General features: G+C 38.8%; 1 long non-coding RNA gene across 1 annotated transcript in view; it reads right to left on the minus strand.

The window, feature by feature from the left end:
• Positions 1–14965, minus strand: part of LOC143688727 (uncharacterized) — a 47724-nt gene extending 32759 nt beyond the window's left edge. The window contains exons 1-3 of the long non-coding RNA XR_013178255.1: positions 14889–14965; positions 13670–13799; positions 2569–2676 (exon numbers count right to left, since the gene is read on the minus strand). This is a non-coding gene — a long non-coding RNA (uncharacterized LOC143688727). The remainder of the gene's footprint in view (positions 1–2568; positions 2677–13669; positions 13800–14888) is intronic.
• Positions 14966–19173: the final 4208 nt, after the last annotated feature.

Consider the following 19173-nt stretch of genomic DNA (forward strand, 5'->3'; position numbering starts at 1 on the left):
CCCAACTGTCACCATTATTCAACATTGTACTGGAAGTTCTTACAAGAGGAATTAGGCAAGAAAAAGAAGTAAAAGACATCCAATTTGGAAAGGAAGAAATAAAACTTTCCCTATTTGTAAATGCTATGATCCTATATACAAAAAATCCTGAAAAAACAAACCTCCTAAAGCTAATAAATTAATTCAGTCAAGTGGTGGGGTACAAAATCAACACCCACAAATCAGCAGTGGTTCTGTACTTAAGAAATGAACAATTGGTACATGAAATCAAGAAAAAAATAATTTATAGTAGCAAAGAAAATAATCAAATATCTAGGAATAAATCTAACCAAGGATGTAAAGGACTTGTACCCAAAAAACTACTAAATACTGCTAAAAGTAATCAAAGACCTAGATAAATGGAAGGACATTCCATGTTCATGGATTAGAAGACTAAATATCGCTAATATGTCAATACTACCCAAAGTGGTTTACAAACTCAACACAATCCCAATCAAAATCTCAATAACCTTCTTTGCAGAAATGGAAAAGCCAATCATCAAATTTATATGGAAGGGTAAGAGGTAGTAAATAGCCAAAGCCATCTTGAAAAAGAAGAATGAAGTTGGAGGGCCCATACTTCCTGATCTTAAAACTTTTTACAAAGCCACAGTAATCTAAACAGTATCGAATTGGCATGAGAACAGACCTACAGACCAATGGAATCAAACTGAGACCTCAGAAATCACCCTACTGATTTTTGACAAGGGGGCAGATACCACTCAATTGGGAAAGAATAGTCTCTTCAACACATGGTGCCAGTAAAACCAGATAGCCATTTGTGAAAGAATGGTGGTGGATACTTGCACCACACCTAATACAAAAGTCAACTCAAAATGGATCCATAACCTAAATACAAGAGCCAGAACAATAAGACTCAAGAATAGGAGGAAGTATCATCCTCCTGAGGCTGTTATAGGCCTTCAGGAAGTATCCAGAAGAAGGAAAGCATCTTCAGGAGCTTGTGTTAGGCAATGAGTTCTTAGATTTTACACCCAAAGCACAGGAACAAAAGGGAAAATAGATAAATGGGACCTCATCAAAATTAAAAACTGGTTTGCATCAAAAGCCTTTATCATGAAAGTAAAATGACAACCCACACAATGAGAAAAAAATATTTGGAAACTGCATATCTGATAAGGGTTTAGTATTCAGACATATAAAGAAACAGTTCAACTTAAGAATATAAAGACAAGCAGTGCAATTTAAAAATAGGCAAAAGATTTGAACAGACATTTCTCCAAAGAATATAAACAGCCAAAAAGCACATTAAAAAAGTGCTCAAGATCATTAGCCATTAGGGACATGTAAATCAAAATCACAGTGAGATACCATTTCACACACACTAGAATGGTTACTATTTAAAAAATGGAAAACAAGTGTTGGAAAGGAAGTGTGGAAACAGAAACACTCAGTCATTGCTGGTGGGAATGTAAAATGGTGATATCACTGTGGAAGACAGTTTGGTAGTTCCTGAGAAAGTTAAGTATAGAATTACCATATGACCCTGCAACCCCATTTCTATGTGTTCACCCCACACAACTGAAATTAAGGATTTAAACAGATATTTGCACCCACCCAAATGCCCATCAACTGATGAATGGATAAACAGAATGCAGTATATACATACAATGGAATATTATTCACCCCTAAAAAGAAATGAAGTTCTGATATATGTGATAAAATGGATGAACCTTGGAAACATCATGTTGAGTGAAATAAGTCAGGCACAAAAGGACAAATATTATATTATCTCACTGATATGAAATAGAGTTCTAATCTAGAATGTAAATTACCAGGGGACAGGTTAGCTGTGGGACAAAGTACATTGAAAAAAATATGCATTTTTTATGTGCATTTTGACAGCTTGTACATTTTCTTTGTAGAAATGTCTAATTAAGCCTTTTGCCCATTTTTTAATTGGGTTGCCTTTTTGTTGTAGAGTTGAAGGTTTTCTTTATATTTTCTAGATACAAAAACCCTTTCCAATATGTGGTTTCCAAATATTTTCTCCCATTGTGTAGGCTGTCATTTTACTTTCCTATCATGAAAGTAGGGAAATAGGGAGTTAAGGCTTACAATGTACAATTTCTACTTGAGATGATGGAAATAATTGGGTAATGGCTGATGGTGATGGTAGCACAACATTGTGAACATAATTAAGAACACTGAATTATGTATTTGAATGTGGTTAAAAGGGGAAATTTTAGGTTGTATATATGTGACTAGAATAATGTTTTTTTAAAAAAAAAGTCACTGCACAACAGCGAACTCTAAATTAACCTGCGGAGTATTATTAATAGTACCATTATTAAAATTTGCCTGCTTTCAATTGTTAACAAATGCATCATACCAAGCCAAGGTGTTAATAAAAGGGTGGTATATGAGAAGCCTGTATTTGATGCATAAAAAGAAAAATCAGTACAGAGGTTTTGAGGAATTTCCAGACACTCACTTTATAACAAGAATAATAATTACAATTTTAAAAGTAATAACTCTTTCCTTAGGACTGACATTCTGTTTACTTACACACTGTCCATTTATCCCCCGAGGGTCTTCCATTGAAGACTTCTTCTTCTGAATTATATATGGGTTATTAATTACACGCTTCTTCAAAGGGTTCCACCACCCGTGCACCTGTGAGGAACAATACACCAAGCACCCATATTAATTGTGTGGCATGATATAAAGAGCTGATCTGTACATCTACAACTTTCCTTTAACCAGCATGTATACACAAGTCAAAAACATTTACCTTCACTGAATGAGTCTTTAATACAAATTACGGGCACACTGTTTATCACTATTTACAAGGGTAAAATGTGGCCAGATTATAACTCTTTAGGGTCTGCTGTCAGCAGTTGCAGTCCAAGAAAAAAAGATGTGGGGCTGGGCACTGGCAGCTAGAGAACTTTCCACAGACAGTGTTTATGAGCCAATGCTACAAGAGCTTTTCCTTTTCCTTTTACTCTTTTGTTTCTGAATTAAATTTCTTCATGCTATCTATCAACATCAATAATACCACAATGCAAAAAGGAAATACTAACAAAGATCCATGTTTGTAGTCTGAGCAAGGATAAAAGAGAAAAATCAAGAGTTGAGTATGTTACCCTCAGGGCACAGATATTAATATACTATTTCTTAGCAAGTTTACATTAGGTCACAGTTTCACAGGTGATAAAATCTGAACCTTCAGAGAAGCAATGCCTTCCAAAAGAATAGAGTCTGGTATACTTCAGAGCATAGACAATAAATGCAGTATTCTGAAACATTTTCTACATTTAACTATCTTCAAAAAATATATATAGCCATCTAGCTGGCCATTCTAATTTCCTATCTTTCAGAATTATTTTTTCATGCTTACGCTCAGGTGGGGAACACAAAACAGACTCTTGATTTTTCTTTTCTTTTTGAACTTGGCAACTGAGAAATTATTGTACGTGCCTCACACAAACTTTAATGAAGATACTGAAATGTTCATGTAATTTTAAACAAAAAAGAGAGAATCTTAATATTGCCTAAGATAAAATGACAGAAGAGAGAACAAACAGTAGTTTCACTCCAGCATCACTTTTTGTAAACTTATTTGAACTTCTGCATGTTAGCATGGTAGGAAAACCACTATAGTAGAATTTGAGAGATCTGAGTTCAGGTTCTGACTCTGTCATTAACTATTTGAATGGCCTCAGACGAAAAATTAGTCTGAGCCTCAGTTTTCTCATCTATGAAATGGGAGATTTCAACTGCATGATGTGTGAAATCTCTTACAGCTTAAAAGTTCTATGATTTAAGGAATGCATGCATGTGCACACATGATTTTCAGGTAAAGCGTTCCAAACATGGCCCATTTGGGAAGTAATTTTGAAATACTGGAGGAATTCTCTCCTACTTTTGTTTGCTCAGTCTTCAATTTCGGAAAATAAATGCCTTATCCACTGTGAATACAAAGTTGATATTCCTAAATCTCATAAATAGTAAGACTCTTAAAATTTGGAGAGTTCTTATTAAAAGCACAGTGTTTCTGTAATTTTAGCAAGAAACAATTTAAAGTTATGAGTAAATAAAAATCACACAGATGTATTTATGGTTTCTTAAACTAAGACTACACAATGTAGTGCTCTATTTTGAATTGTACAAAATTTCAGAACTGCATCTTAAAATTCACTAGTATTTCTTGTAGAGGGTTCTTTACATAATTAGGGAAGACTTATTACAAATAAACTATACTTTTTTCAACTGTGAAGTTACAGGCTAGAGGCACACTAACTTTCCCAGGCACTAAGGTAGCATTTAAAAATAATAATCCTGCCTTACATTGGGAAAACGCTTTGCAGTTTACAAAGTGCTTTCACATAAATTGCTCACAGTGCTCCTAATTATGGTGAGACAAAGTCCAGTCTCATTCCTCACAGGAGGGAGCAGGCCCAAAGACAAAGCCCCCTCTGATTTCCCACAAACTCCCATCCTCTCCATACCTGTCCTGAGAACATGTTTCAATCAAAACCTGTATATTTGATATTCCAGGATTATTTCCCATGTGTTTCTATTCCATATTTCCATATTGAACTTACTGAACAGTTTAAGGTATTAAGGATGGTCAAGTTACATGAGCATGAAAGGTATTTCATCTGTAATTTTATTTCTTCTGAAGATGAAACTATTCTATACTAAATATCATGTTTGTTATTGTTTCCTTGGTTAAAAAGAAAAGCCTGAGATTATTGAAAAGTCAGAAAAGTCTGCCTTCATCCACTTCAGGTAGATTTCTTCAGTAAGAAAGGCTACCACTCAAAAAAAAAAAAAAAAAAAAAAAAAAAATCAGAGGGCCAGGGACTTTATTTACAAATCCTCACTGCTTGCTAAATCAGCATAGTTGTTTCCAGATTTCTCCATGTCACTTCAAGCCATGAAATATATGACATGACTGGGCCTACTGATATTTAGGAGCCTGGCTCTGGTAAACTCTAATTCCTTGGCTGGCTTGATCTTTCCTGGTTTATAGGTAAGCCTGCCCCCATTAAAGCACTTATCTAATGGGAGTGTAATTATATCTCTACCTGTCTCTTGACTAGGCTATAGCTTCATGAGGGCTAGGACCATGCCTTATGCATCTTGCTCTGTCACATATGGCACTCAGTCAGTATCTTCTGAACACATGTAAACTCTGATTGAGCAACAATTAGGTGGGCAGCTAAATGCTGGTATCATTCAATCAACTTAAAAAGGAGCCATCAAATTTCTGCTCCTGCCAATACTTGGTATACACCCAGAAGAGTTGAGGGCAGTAGCATGAACAGACGTTTGCACACCAAGGTTCACAGCAGCACTATTCACAACTGCCAAGAGATGGAAACAATCCAGGTGCCCATCAACAGATGAGTGGATAAACAAAATGCAGTATATACATACGATGGAATATAATGCAGCATTTAGACAAAATGATGTCCTGAAACATATGACAATGTGGATGAACCCTGAGGACACAATGCTGAGTGAAATACATCAGATGCAAAAGGACAGATATTGTATGACTCCATTATTATGACTCTGATAAAGCTGCCACTGTTTTGGGGCAGCTAGAAGGAAGAATCTGAGTTGAGGGCAGGGTACCCCACGACAAACTCTGGGAATTGTTCTGTAGCTACTTGATGAAGTATGCTTTGAGAATTATTGCTTTTTTTCTCTTTTCTTTGTTTATATATGTTACATTTCACAACTTAAAAAATGGTTTAAAAAAACTCTAGGAAGTTATAGTAACATTAGATAAAATAAATTCCTGAAATAAAAAATTTGAGAATATTTAGTAACATAGCTCACTACTGTTGCAAAGTTGATAGCTGCAATAACTTTTTACTTGATATTTTGAGAATGCATACAGTTTTGATAGTTAATCAAATAGTATTTAAGATACTGTTTAATATTCAGAATTCAAAGTAACTTTGATACCTGTATTTATAGATTTTTTTCCTTCCTTACTTTAATTTTATATTGGTTTATGCAGCATATTGTACAAACAGGCTTTATGATGATTAGATATTTTTTAATATGCCTAAGGATAAGCTAACAGATATCCATTTTAGGTGATTAAGATTTCCATATGTTAATTGTAAAAATATTTGTATCTTCATATTTTCCTGAAATAAGGAAAATATTTAGTAACATATGTCATTACTATAGCAATGCGGATATTTGTAAGAACTTCCAAGTTGATATTCTGACAGTTGATCAAATGGTATCTAAGTTAGTGTTTAATACTTAGAATTTAAGAACTTTGCTATCTGAATATATAGATTTTTTTCCTTGTTGCCTTAATTTCAAATTGGTTTATGAAGCTTACTGCACACACGCAGGCGTTACAATGATTATATGGATACTTTATTTAAATATGCCTATGGTTAAGCTAACTAAGATATCCATTGTTGGTGGTTCTAAGTGTATTGTTTGTTTTCTGAAATTAAAAAAAAATTAACAATAAAAAATTTCTACTCCTAAACATTTGTTTCAAGTACCCTAAGAAATTGGCTCAAAGCAAAAAATAGGTTACCTGATCCATCTCTTTCTCTTTCTGTGTATGTGTGTGTGTGTGTGTGTCTAACAACACACCTACAGAGGTAGCTCTACTCATATAAATATGTGCCTATACATAAGCACATATAAGTAACCTAGAAGTACATTTCTCAGGGACTGTGTTTACACCAAAGACTGGTTCCTAGAAAAGAGGGCATAGAACTGCTTTGAAGAATGTCCAGGCACGCTAATCTAGGTATATGGGGAGGGGAGAGTCATTGGGATGATATTTTTTTCCCTGGAAAGTTGAGAGGTATGTGCTAGAGGCAGGTGCCTTGGTGTCAGAGGAGTCCCTGTGGGGCAGGGCTCCATGAGTCTGCTGGTGCACATTCATCCCCACCACTCACCTTGCCAAGACAGGGGAAGGCATTTGTGCATTTACCCAAGAAGACCAAATCCTTTCATTACCCACTCCCCCCAGTCAACTCTTCTGCCATGCTCCTGAAGAAGAGTGCTCCTTAGACTTGCATTCAATGGAGTCCCATTCCTCTTTTAGCCACTGAAGTGAAAGGGGCCTGAATGAGGAAACAAGGAACTGAGAGACTTCCTTGGGGTCCTACAAGTCAAGTGCACCAGCAATTTAAGTGAGACAAAGATAAACTGAACAAAATAGTGATAAAGAGTTGCACAATGTAAGGCAGGGCATGGACCCAGATTCAGCGAGACTCTTCGTATTCTCTACTGCGTGAGGCAATCCGAGGAGCTGCTCACCAAGGGTAGACAGCAGTAATCAGCCGGTGCAAAGGCCATCACCAAGGCCACTGTAGGCCCCCAGGAGAAGGGCCTGGGGCACCCACAGTCCCAGGAAGGGAAGGTGGATTTACATTCATAGCCCCAGGCCAGATGCTAATCTGGGTACCTTGTGGTGAGCAGAACCAGGCAGGCAACAAGAGGGACACCAGAGGTGACCTGAACAAGTAAAAAACAAGGAGTACTAGCCCAGTATAAACTGGTGCTTTCAGCACCTGAAGGTACTACGCCTTCTTCAATCCTACCCTTCCAGAAACACACCTAAAGAAAGAGGAGGAGGAGAGCTCATTCATGATCTCTGCTGACCAAGGGGGTTCTTTAGGATGTCAGGAAATACTTCTAAAGAGATAACTTTGTGGGACGCTACCCAGGACTAATAGAAGATTTAGGAACTTCTTTTACATTTTGACACTCTTGGGGATGTGGGGTGGGAAGGGGTTGAAATTAAGGTTATATATACAATAGCAAATGAACAAAGGCAAATATATGTTAAATTCACACACGGATAAAACAGGTACTACAGGAAACAAAAATTGGGACAACTAACAAAATTTGCAGTTACACAAAATCACCCACTGAGCTCAGAGGCATTATGAAATTGTGTCCTTTATGAAACCATTATCATTATACCTGTAGAGTCTGGTGATGCATATTTGACAGTGATATATTATGCTCTAACTGCGAGCAATAAGGCCATTAATTTGTAAATACAGAATAGTTCTAAATACAGGAATGTTGAAGTATGTGAGACAAAACATCTATTCTGTATATTCCTGCTATAATTTAAACTCTTGCCAAACTGCCACTTTCTTCCCAATTCTATAAACAGCCCCTACTACTCAAAAAAAAATCTTCACAAAAGCCCTGAACATTATTTTCTCTAGGCTCAGTAAACTCCTCCATATTTTTCCCACAGACACACTTGCTATATTTTTCCTACTAAAGTGTGCAGTTGAAAAAATAAGCAATAGCACTCCAACTCACATGTAAACATTATCTTTTTAGTTCTAGCTCATCACAAACATCCTGGCTATTTTCAGAACAAGATTGAGAGACGGGAAGTTGTAATAAGTTTGTTAAGTGGATAAAGAAAGAGTCAAGTCAGGCAAGCCCTTGAGACAGACATTCTAGGTTGAAGAAAAATAGGGTTGGGGTAGAGGAGGGGAGGAATATGATTGAGAAGAACAGAATATTTCTTTTTCCCTTTTGTAGACAATATATATATATAAATTTTTCCTGCTGCTTTTGAAAAACGGATTATATTTTAGGTGACACATAAATCATCTCTAATGGACCAGAGACCTATCAGACACTGTTAATAACTTCTGGCTCTTTAGATTAAAGTGTGTTTTCATTACAACACACCCTCACTTTAATCTCTGCCTTCTCACCAAGTGTTGAGTTTTCTGACATTCCTGAGAAGCAGAAGAAAACCAGGGGTTGAACACGCTTTATAGAAAAAGAAAAGGGTTATTCTAAAATATGTCCCCAGAAGTCTATAACTACGGATTTGAATAAACATATCAGATCAAAGGGTCTCTAAGAAAATTTAAACAGAAGCCTGTAGTGAAGTGAACCATGGGATAACTGATCTCAGAGTCCTACTCGGTTGTCACACTTGGATATCACACAATTCCATGACTCCAAAAGCCAGGAGGCCTTGGGTCTCACTGCCATCTCTTCTTTGTTTTCCTCACCTTCCTAAGAAATTTGATTAAATATCAAGGAAAAGAGATTGGGCAAAGTCAGGTGACTCTATATACTCCTTGGCTTTTCAAAGAGCTAAGGAGTATGCCCCAACAACCCCTGAAGCCATTCTTGAAGATGACCTTACTTTGGTCAACTCCAGATGGTTTCTATCAAAATAAATGCCTCTACTAATTTTCTTTTATATATTTCCATTGATTGATACTGTTGTTTTAAAGTTCTTACAATAAAAACTGTCAATTGGGCAGTCATGTGACTCTATATACTCCTCGGCTTTTCAAACAGCTGAGGAGCATGTCCCAACCACTGAAGCCATTCTTGAAGATGAGCTTACTTTGGTCAACTCCAGATGGTTTCTATCAAAATAAATGCCTGCACTAATTTTTTTTTATAGATTTCCATTGATTAATTGATACATTGTTTTAAAGTTTTTATGTTGAAAACTGTCTATTCCTTATGGAACTTTCAAAAAAATATAATACACTATTTCCTCCAAACTTCAGATGACGAATGGAAAGCAAGCAGATGATCAAATGAGATGACACACACTAGGAAAATGATGACATGTTTACTTGGGTAACTACCTAAAGCTGAACTTAAACTATATTTTTAAGATCATTAGACCCATTAATTATTTTAATGTAGAATTCACTAAAGCGACAATATTAAGAAAAATATAATTATAATAAATTCACACATAATCCCTTCAGTCCAACTTGCCCACAAGCATATATAATTTTACATAGCTATAATCATAGTGAATCTTCATGCTTGAGTTTTGCTTGTTTCTCTTAACATTGTTTCATAAACATTTCACAATCTACACATTTTGATGCCTATGTAATATTCCACTGGAGAGATATTCCTATAATGTTGACATCTGGATTTCTTCTACTTTTTCACTATTGTATATCACACTTCAACATTTTCATTCATTAAGTTTTTCCTTCTTTCACATTGTTTCTTTAAGGATAAACTCTAAATAATGTAATCGGTGGATCAAAAGTCATGCTAGATAAAAATAATAATTCTCATAAAGTGAGGTCAAATTCACTTATCCAAATTTCTCCTATATATAACACTGGCCCTAGAAGGGTGGTGAAAAACAAAAGTCACCCAAGAAAAGTGTTCAGATGAAGTTATTAGAAAGGAATCTGTAAAAGCCACAGCATTCAAGGATTTCCCTATATCAGAGAATACCAGATGTTGTTGTGTTCATGGCAAACTTTCAAATACTAAAAATTGTGTCAGGATATTTGAAAGCCTTAACCAAATCACTGGTACAGCACAGCGTCATGCCAGCACGGCTACCACACTCTTCACTTGCTCTTTCTCCACCTGATACTGCGCTTTGAATGGAACCTGCACTCACGGACTCAAGACATAGTCAACACACGTTCTAATCAACATGGGATCTTTATCACTATTCTTGTGATAACTTTCTTTTCCTACCAGTTACCCTCAGCAAGGTGAATCACATGTCACATGACCCAGTCAGTTGAGTCTAACAGTCATTTTCATAAAAACCCTTTTACACAAGTGTAGAAAAATTAAATGTTGCGGATTGATTATGATTGTCGGCACATCCCTAAGGGATTTGAGGAATAGTGGTGTGCTGCAGCATGCTCCTTGAGAACCACTGCCCTACAAATATTATTTATAGTGAGGAAATTCAAGCATCCAAGGGGAAAACAGTCTAAAACATGACCATATATAGTAAACGTACCTGAAGTTTCACTAGGCTTGTATTCTGCTGAATCTACTTAGGGCACAGCTTGTTCCCCACAAATACCATTTGTACACATCATATCACAGAAATAGTTTCTCAGTCTTTTAAGACTAAAGCTGCAGTTTTAAAATAACTGTGCTATAGAACAACTGGTGACAAGTATAACTAAATGATGCATTTTCTTACTTCATTCAGAAGGGAAAGAGAGAATATGAAATTATACCTCCTTTAATTTCATACAGAAAAAATATACTACCAAATACTTCTTTTAAGATGGAAAACTACCCACAAAACTCATTCTAAAGGACAACAAGCAGAACAGTGATGGCCTGGAGCTGAGGGGAAGCTAAGTAGACAGACTACACAGGGCACAAGGGAACTTTTCCGGGTGATGGAAATGTTCTATACCTTGACATTAGTGGTTAGTCACATGGGTATATATAATCTTCAAACTGTACACCTCTAAGTTCATTTTCAAAAATATGCCACACCTCATATCTCCTTTCAGCTGCAAATCTCTTTTTTTCCCCAATATTCTCAAGGAAGTAAACAAACTGTTTAAATAGTGAGTACCTTCATCATTTGGAATAATAACTAGCCTTTTCCCATCCAAGTCAAACATGATACTAGTATTGATCTTTGCTTAGATTTTCATTCATTCCACTAATACTCCTCTGTAGTGTAGGTGGTACTGATTCCTACTCAGGTAAATTATATGGGTTCAACAACACTGGTTGTCTTATGATGTGAAGTAGAGGCTTAAAAACATATCCTTGGTTTGAGAATTTGAGGATGTCACGTTCTTTAATGTTAAACTTCAATTGATATGTCAATAACTGATACGATCTGAAAGTTTGATTTTTTCCCAGGATTTAAATCAGAATGGTGGTCTGGTTTTCAGCAACACTATTGGCCAAATTCATAAAGTACCTGGTCTCTACTTATCCCACAATCAGTTCAGCCAGCAAGAATCATAATGCATTTTTACTTATAAAAATAAGATGAAGGGTGCACGGGTGGTTCAGTGGTGGAATGCTCACCTTCCATGCAGGAGACCCGGGTTTGATTTCCTGACCATGCACCCACCTGCCCCCCCCACCAAAAAAAAAAGATGAAAGCATATTTATTTCTCAGACTCTTATAGCATTTCCTTTTAGTTTGCAATTAAAATCCACAGCCAATTTCAACCACAGATAGGGGCACAAACTTCAATGTTCAGCTCATTAGGTAATGTATTTAATACTGGGGACTCAAATTCATCAGTAGACTTTAGAATCAAGACATAGTACATGTGCCAGTTTAGGAAAAACTAGAGATTAAGCGTCTCCCTGCTCTGCTCTGACACTACTCTTCAGACCCTTGACAATCACAACTTAAGTTTAGCAAAGCAATTTCCTCATTTCCTGGATGCTGATCCTTATTTTTAGTGACTTCTTGACTAGAGTAAGAACTGCCTGATGGAATATGACTTGCAGGACTGCAGTCTCACGCCAGAAGAAAAAAATTAAAATAAAGACAGTAATGGAAAAAGCATTAAGCTGTCAAAAAAGAGGCACTGACTCAGGGTTTCTTTGTATTTCACTCTTTCCTTAAAATCCAAGGACAATAACATGGAAGAAAGCTAGAAAAGTAGAAGAAATCTGTCTCCCCTTCAATTCCATGAGAAAAAATTTAATGGGTAACCTTAATGTTACAGGAATATACATGGTATCATATGTTGTGACTGGGCCACAGAAGGAAGTTGTGGAATCCAAATTTCCATCTAGGGCAGGAATCATCCCAATCACCCTTGGCACAAGGCCAACCTGCTTCTTCTTGAACAATTCTAGAGATAGAGAGAAATTCACCAGCATGTGAAGCCACCTGGTCCACAGCGGGACCAATTTAACCTATGGAAGGTTTAACCTTATTAAGAGCAGAAACCATCCAGCCAAAGCTCCCTTTTATAGAGTCAATTCTTCTTCACCAGTGAACACACCTCTTTCAACATCCTCCTATGTAAAATAGTCCTTGACATATTTGAAGACAACAGTGATATTTCCTAAGGATTCTGCCCCTAGGCCCCAAACTGGATTACTCATCCTTTTTTTAAAAAAATAAGTTACTTAGCTTTCTGATCTCCCTCCACAGAGCATGCTGCTTCATCAGTGGCCTCCCAGATTTAAACACCATTGGCACTTACTGAGCTTGCAGAAACAAACTCCCCTGCCTAAGTAACCTGTTTTCAGGTCATGATTCCTTTGTCTCATATTTGGGCAACTGATTCATCCCTGAGAAATCCTCATCTTGTTAATTTCTGCTATCAGTTAAGATCACCCCAAAAAATTTCTTTGGCTCATGATTCTATAATTAACTGAGTGAGATATCCATTCCAGCTTCGTTTAATATGCCAATCTTGAAATTACCTTAGCTTTCTTCTTTCAAGTCACTGATACAGAAATGTTGAAGGAGAGAAAGCCAAAAACAGTCAGTCCTCATGAGTCTAACGGTAGAGGAGGTAGGGATTTGAGTCCAAAACTCTGGCACTTATCAACTCTTTAATCTTGGAAATATCAATTCACCTCTCCGAGTCAGTTTCTTAATCTGTATAATGGCATGAATACAACCATACTGGATGGAGAAAATCAATAATGTGTTCTAAATTATTAGGTGCTCAATAAATGCATACTGAACACTCAACACTTTGTAAAGGATAAAAAGTCAGACAACTATAAGGTAATATCCTTGTCTCTATTTTTCACATGTAAAAATCTAACCAGATCACATAAATCAGCTACTCAAAGGCAAGTGGACACCTTTAGAGGCTGCATTTCAGGTTACTAAGAATCCAAATAGTAGAGCAATATTTTTATTGTAGTGCAACCTATCTTTAATTACCTTTTGTGAACACTTTGACTTCTTTATAGGCTAAATAATCCCATTGTTAGATTTTTTTCCACAGTTCCTGTTTCATAGTTTATCTCCTTTAGCACTTTCCTCTGCCATCTCTATAAGGTCTTCACATATTCTAATGTATGAAATACAGTAGACTGCCATCATCCAGACCAGGAAGCAGCTATGATTTACCATGGTCTGATATCTGGCCCCCAAAAAACCACCCTGGCATATCTCTCACCACCCAGGCCTCACCTGCTCATTTGCAGCTATACCAGACTGCTTTCAGGTATCACTAGTGCCAACAACTCCTTGCCTAAGGAACACTCCTTCCACCCAAACTCCTACATACCCTTCAAGACCCGCCCAGTCCTCTCCTCCAGGAAGCCCTGCATGCTTCTGCTTTTCTGCATCAGAGCACTAGGCACCCTGGGTCCCAATTGTCTACTAGGCTGCTCCTTCAGGGCAGGAACCATTTTTATCCATGTAACAAGATGCCTGATACATGGCCTGTTTTGAACTACTGGCAGAATGAACAGCTCAGAGTTATAGACAAAAGGACACTTAGAAAACTAAGGTCTGGCTGTCCACCTTCAGTGGTCCACAGGGGCATCCTTCAATTTTTTTTTTGGCATGAGCAGGCTCCAGGAATCTAGCCTGGGTCTCCAGCATGGCAGGCCAGAATTCTGCCACTGAGTCTACTATTGCACCGCCCACACCCTTCACTTGTGACCCATACAGCCTGGGATTCTCTCTGCGGAACAGATGCCTTCTACTGATTCTGTTGATGGAATCAGTTCACACTTCAGGGCATGATTTCTAAGAAGCTTTTCTGAGTTGTCTCAGAAAAAGCTTTTCTGAATTTTCTGAGATGACTTCCCCAGCTAGCATTAGTTGAGCTATCAGAACAAACAGTGGGGTGGGCCTTAATTAACATAAGGAAAACTGTTTACACAGTATACGCATTATTCCCACTGCCGTCCCCATCAAGGGCAAAGGAAGGATTTTGTTTATTTTTCCTTGCCTTCCTAATTATTCATAGAAATAATAATGTCTCCTCCTTGTTGGTCCCTCCAATTTATCTGCTACTTCTTTTAACCGGCCTCTTTGATTTGAAACAATCACTTACTTTTTTTTTAGCAAAGGAAGGAACTACAGGGACCAGAGAACCTAAAAGTAAATATCTGCTTGCCCCCGTTGCCCCCCAAATGTTTCCCATTACCGGTGCTTCGCGTGCAAGCACATGGCCAAGACAGTAGTCACAACCTCAAATAAGGCCCCAACCAAGATGACTCTCTCCCCTCCCTCGTCCCCCGACGACCCAATCAGTCACCACCTCCCCGAAGGAAAACAAACCGGCCCCAGACACATCCCCTCCACGTGCGGTGCCTTGCGGCTGCCCGGCGAGGGCGATATCTTTCATCGCGGAGCCTCGGGCCACGCCGCGCGTCCCCCCATTGTTGCGCACGCGGCGGCGGCGGCCGGCCCGCCCTTCAGGGAGGCTCCGCGTACCTGGCAGCCGATGCCCCGGCCGCGACGGCGAGGCGGCCCCCGGGGTGGGGTGGGGTGCGGCTCCTCCGAGTTGGGGGGCGCCACCCTCGAGCCGGCTGCGCCCTCTCCGCCCCGCCGGGCCCGGGCAGGGAGGCGCGGGAGCCGAGGGCGTCGGCAGCCGCCTGGGAACCAAAGGGCCAGATTTAGTTTCACAACAACGTCTCCTCGTCACCGCAACCAAACCCGAGGCCCAGGCCGGCCGGGGCAAGGGCTGGAGCGCCGCGGCCGCTGCCGTGGGAAGGTGGGAAGGTGGGAAGGGAGGGCACGAGGGGAGGGGGGCCCGTGACGAGGACCCGGCGGCTGGACTTACTCGCGGCAAAACTTCGGCGACGCGGGGCTGAGGAACCGGTTCTTCCAAAAGCAAACCGAAAATGGGTAACGGAGAGGCCGAGACAAACGCTGAGGGGTTCTCTCGATGTTTAGGGCAAAATCCCTGCTCTGGCTTACAGAAATTCGAGCCAGTAGTGGCTTTTTTTCTTTCTTACTTTCTTCTCTGTATTTCAATGCGCCTTTATCTCCGCGTCGAGGGGCGCCCTTCGCGCGGCTCGGAGTGCGCAGCGACACCCGGGCCGGCTTGGCCGGGCGAACCCTCTCCACGGCACCCAGCCCCCGCCCCGCCTCTCCCCGCACTCCTCCCTGGGTCGCGACTCCCCTTGGCGCCCGAGCCCGGGCCTGGTGTCGCGGGGTGTCGCGGACGCCTTGGCCTCCTACAGCGTTTCCTAAGCGTGAGGCCAGGAAGTCGCCTTAGGACTGAAGGGAGGGGATGGTGGGGTTTGTTCTGTTAACCTGGGGTGGGGAGGTGTGTGTGTCTGTCGGCGGTGGGGGGAGGGGGGAACTAGGTGTATGGAGTGGACCTGAAAAGAAGGGTGGGTGGAGTGATTTGGTGATTTTTTTTTTCTGGTGGTGGCTGAGGGCAGGGGGACGGTGCGGTAAAGGAAAACTGTCAGACTAAGACTTATTTAAACATATGGAGACTGTAATGACTTTCAAGGTGGGCCTTAAAAAATATTTACTCTAACTCCTTCTTACAGAGAGGGAAACTGAGGCACAGACAGGATTGCTCAGAGGCGTGCAGGGGAGCTTGAGCTAAATGCGCATGCCTAGCCCAGCATCCTTTCTACTAAACCTTTTGCTTTTCTTTACATCAAAGGAATGCGGAGGAGAGGAAAATGTGACTGTCACGCCAAAGTCCCTCTGCACAGTGTGACTTAATAGGGGCTAGAGAGACTCAATTCAACCTGCAAAATATTTCAGCATTCTGATGAAACATCCATTAGAAGCTAGTAATCTGAGATCTTCGGAAACTTCCTCTTACTTGATTAGGGAACCCAATCACAAACAGTGACAGATATGCAAATACCTTGATGATTTATTCTTATAAGGACTTATCATTTCTTTCTCCAGCTCAAATGAAATCTCTTCCCCACCCCCACTCAATTACTCACATCGAATGAGATAATGTAAGCAAAGGGGCCTTGGAAAGTATAAAGCATGGCATGAATGTAAGTCTAATTGTACATACTTTCAAAATGTCTAGATTCACACGCTTGATTGTTGTTTCTATCAGTCATTGAGTGTCTGTTGACTTGTGCTAGAGACACTGGAGTTAGAACAATGAGGTCTAATCCTTCACCTTCAAAGACCACAGATTATAGATTGAGAGATAAAACCAAGACACAGGAAATAATTAGAAATCCACACGAAGACTGAGTTTTGGTCCTAAACTGTTGGATGTTTGTGTATGCAGACTCAGTAACTTTCCAAAATAGACCGTGTTATTGGCTGAGAAGAGCTGCTTGTAGAAGCCAATGAATTGATAAATTACGTTAGTCCAGTGAAGTCCCAATACCTTGTCCATAAGAATATTACCCAAATTAGGCAGTTGATGAGGATGGCCCTACCTTTTTGAATCCATTGCTTATCCTTTCTATGCATTCATAAAAATACAGAATTTCCATAACCTCCAAAGCAAAACTTTTATTTAACAAATGTTCAAAATAACCGCAACTACTGAACATAAGCGCCTGCTAAGTACTCACCCAAAATGAACGTTTCTATTGTTGAAGATTGCAAGCATGATACTTATTTGAAAATCATATTTAAAAAAGTCAAACTTTATAAAGTTTGTAAGTAAATAAAGTAAAACAAATCTAAAATATTTTGTATTAAGGGATTCTTTTGTTCCATGATCATGGCATTGCCTTAAATAAAATATAGAATAGCTCTCAATCCAAATATCCTACCTTAAAAAAAAAAACTATATGGCCTTTGGATAAAAACAGATTTAAGTTCTTAACTAGTTTCTGAATTTGAAGGTATGGAGCATTATTTTATTATGGCTTTTTCCAGAAATGTCATATGTTTAAATTATTGCCAGTACTAGATTCAGGAGATAGAATCATATTCAAAATTTTTTAAGGAAAATTGTTTTGAGGGCAAAGTACATTTATTCTAGTGCAGTATACAAATTCTTCGTATTCTCTAAAACAGGAGCAGCAGGAGCTAACGATATTATCCAGTATAATGTATTCCAGACACTTGCTGGAATAAACAATGCTCTTAAGCCCCTCAGATGCACAGCCAATAAAGAGCTGTTGACTACTTGAGCTTTTTACACATCACTCAGCCAAATCAGAAATCCAAATCACAGATCAGCTACAGGCACACAGTATGGATTTACAGTCCTGCCTGGGCATAGGGTCATAATCTGTAAATGCATTATACCACCCAAGATAGGTTTATTTTTGACATAAAATATACTTATTTTTTTTAATTTGACATGCCTGCAAGTATGAACAAAATTGCCAATAAAATTTTAAATGTCCTTGGTAACAAGCCAAAACACACTAAGACATTCATAATTATCTATTTGAGAGTATATATGAGTTCATATTAATAAATGGAAGCACTTATAGATACATGTAGACTTTCTGTGTTAATAACTAGTAAATGTAATAAGGACTCAATCATGTGTCTGTTAATTTATATTGGACTTAGAACATTCAGCTGCCTAGGTGTCATAAAATGCTAATCCTGTTATCCTATCCTGCATTATGTTTAATAAAAAATGACAGATATTTGTACATGAGAAGACAAAAATTCCTGAAGTGTGGAGTTTTACTCAGTTTTACAACATAAACACAGAACACTTATAACAGAAATGTGCATTTGAAACTGGGTCTTATTTAAACTTTCAAATGCAGATCCACAGAAGGCAAAGGGCAAAAACCAAGTTTTGTACTTCTTTGAACATTTGCATTCTGCCTGCACTGAAATGTTAGGTATGTTGTGAAATCAATCCTGATTCAAAAGAGAAATTTCCCTCTCCCATTCTGTAAGACAGGCAGACACCCCCACTCCCACCCCCACCACCAGTGTGCACGCGCGCACACACACACACACACGCACGCACGCACATTTTTAAAAGTCTTTTATTTAGGAAGTGCAATTTCACATAGAAAAACTTGTCAAATGCAGGTAATCGGGGTTTTCCTTGAAAAGAAGTATACAGATCCAACCCACTAACTTAGCTCAGGATTTATTCCTGAGCCTCAGTGGAAGAAAACTAAATTATGATGGGAAGAGCCAAGAGCTGAGGCTGATTTCCTAGGTGTAAATTGGGAATTTTCCTATTTACAGGAACAGTTTAAAAAGCGTTTAAAGAGTAATAATTTTTTTCTGATGCTGGGTTAAAATAATACTGTTAGGAAGCACATTACCTCTTTCAGTGCGTCAGGCTAGAGAACATTAATCAAAGGCACTATAATACAAAAGTTATGCCCAAGACTAAAAACAGTTTCTATTCTCTAGGACCTGTATATTATGAATAAGTACATATGCTTCTTAAGCCAATTGGAAAGTCCCATAATCTGAAAGCTAATAGTATGCCTATTGCCCACTTAAAAAATGAGATGAGGTAAACCAGGGAGTTTATTACTAGGTCGGAACTTACTACA

The sequence above is a fragment of the Tamandua tetradactyla genome, chromosome 6 (assembly GCF_023851605.1).
Source record: "Tamandua tetradactyla isolate mTamTet1 chromosome 6, mTamTet1.pri, whole genome shotgun sequence".
Taxonomy (NCBI): Eukaryota; Metazoa; Chordata; class Mammalia; order Pilosa; family Myrmecophagidae; genus Tamandua; species Tamandua tetradactyla.